General features: G+C 34.6%; 1 non-coding gene across 1 annotated transcript; it reads left to right on the top strand.

Annotated features, from left to right (window-relative positions):
- Positions 1-1,111: 1,111 nt before the first annotated feature.
- On the top strand, positions 1,112-1,220 carry LOC125165026 (U6 spliceosomal RNA). Its single transcript, XR_007151934.1, has one exon. It is a non-coding gene; the product is annotated as a U6 spliceosomal RNA (small nuclear RNA).
- The last annotated feature ends 1,092 nt before the right edge of the window (positions 1,221-2,312 follow it).

Raw genomic sequence — 2,312 nt, 5'->3', positions numbered from 1 at the left:
TCAAAATTCCTTCTACTTTATTTCATGTGCAATATGTAGGAATGTTTTCAAAGAAAACTACACTTTCTATATGTTTAGAAATAATACTCATATGAAGATATTACTTCTTTTTAAATATCTAGGCTTATTTGAGGGGGGTTGGGGGCTTATAAACTTCCTCTGTATGTGTGTGTGTGTGTGTGTGTGTGTGTGTGTGTGTGTCTACGTTGAGCCAGAGTCTCCTGACATGGCATGTTGTAAAAGAAGTATTTTTTTTGGTGTTCCTTCTTTCCATTAGATGTGTAAATCACTATCCCAACATTGTGTTCTATTAATCTCAGTGAGTCACCACACTTCTTCACTTGCCCTCAATTCTTGTCCCTCTTTCCTCCATTAGGTATCAACTGCAACCTGCCTTCTAATTCTGAGCAATTAAAGGAGCATAGTTAATCTTCTTAGGAGTTAAATGTAAATGACAAAGAATGTGGTACCATCCTTTTAGCACTCCATTTATTCTATTGTAATTCCTGAAGTAAGAGAAAATCCACAGTTCATTTAATTAATATATAACTACAAGTGACATATTGAGAGCAGAAAAAGCTCTCTCCCCACGCGAAAGAAAAAAAAATCTAAAGTTGTTTATCAAACTATTTTTAAGTGAAAGAAAAGAAGTCTTAGAATATTCAATTGCCCAAAAAAGATCTATAAGGAATGAGAGTTACCTACTCCTCAGCTGTTGGCAATTCTGTACTGGTAAACACCTTTGAAAATTAACAATTAGAAGCAACTAATGCAGCATTTGACTTTCTTGCTCCCTTTATACTTCCCGCATTCTTCTTCTTTCCACTGTCCTGTCTCTTGATAATTTTTATTTTATATTCTCTGAAATGAAATATTTATTGAGTTTATATACATGTAATTATCAAGTGAAGAACTATTTGGTAATTTTGCCAGTTAACAGATAAGTAACAGTTTATTGACATACTAAGCCACTGTTTACTGATCTCATATTTAGAACCCAGTTGTTTTCTTAAGCTTCTACACATTATAAAAGTGTTCATTTCATCTGCAACAGTTTTAGGTCAAATTATCCTTAACTATAATCATTTGTCCTGTTTAAAAGGATTATTGGGTGCTTGCTTAGGCAGCACATATACTAAAATTGGAACGACGTGGAGAAGAACAGCACGGCCCCAGCTCAAGGATGACATACATATTCGTAAAAGGATTGTCAGGTATTTGTGAATTTTAATGTGTAAGCTCAGTGGAAATATTAAGGTACTGAAAGAGTTAACATACATGGTAAAGTCTTTACATTTCTTAAAATAATTCCTCCAACATAATTCTGTAAAGACTAATGCTAAGGTTATAGTTTATATTTTCTCACATTATCAGATGCAGCAACAAAAAAGGTTTATGACATCCAGTCTTTAAACTGTATTTAAGGAACACTCTTGTCTTTTAAAAAATTATAATTATATGAAATCACTATAACCAGACCTTTGCCATTCTATATCTGAGCATGCGCGCGCGCGCGCACACACACACACACACACACACACACACACACACACACAGTAAGGTTAAATTATAATGCTTTCGGCTAGATTTTCTATGAGTTTCAGGGTTTTTATAAAATAATGTCATACTAAAATAGCATTTATGTTGCTAGCAGAAATAAAATAATACAAAATTTAAAGAGGATGAGCTAGGGGCGCCTGGGTGGCGCAGTCGGTTAAGCGTCCCGACTTCAGCCAGGTCACGATCTTGCGGTCCGTGAGTTCGAGCCCCACGTCGGGCTCTGGGCTGATGGCTCAGAGCCTGGAGCCTGTTTCCGATTCTGTGTCTCCCTCTCTCTCTGCCCCTCCCCCGTTCATGCTCTGTCTCTCTCTGTCCCAAAAATAAATAAACGTTGAAAAAAAAATAAAAAAAAAAAAAAAGAGGATGAGCTATAAAGTATCACGCTATGTGTCATCTAGAACACGTCCTTGCTCTCTGATCTATAGAATGTTATTGCTCCCTTACCCTAAATTTTCTTTTTTAGTTTTAATAGAACAATTATAAAAGAAAAGTTTACTTATTTTCTTTCTACACTTAATTGGACCATCTTGTATATTCTCAGTGGAAAAAACTGTTATAGACACTGAATTTAAATTTTAATGAGTTATTCTGTTAACTAAAATAGTTAGAAAATAGTTAGAAAAACAAATTGTCTAGTTCTACATCCAAAAACTCCTTGAATGGATAGGACTGCATTTCTAATATTTTAAGTAATTTCACATGTCTCAGATTATTAACCCCATAAACAGATTATTTTCACTTAGTGAACATCC

Source organism: Prionailurus viverrinus, chromosome B1, assembly GCF_022837055.1.
Source record: "Prionailurus viverrinus isolate Anna chromosome B1, UM_Priviv_1.0, whole genome shotgun sequence".
Classification (NCBI taxonomy): domain Eukaryota; kingdom Metazoa; phylum Chordata; class Mammalia; order Carnivora; family Felidae; genus Prionailurus; species Prionailurus viverrinus.
The sequence above is the reverse complement of the archived record's forward strand: the minus strand, read 5'-3'. Positions and strand labels throughout refer to the sequence as shown.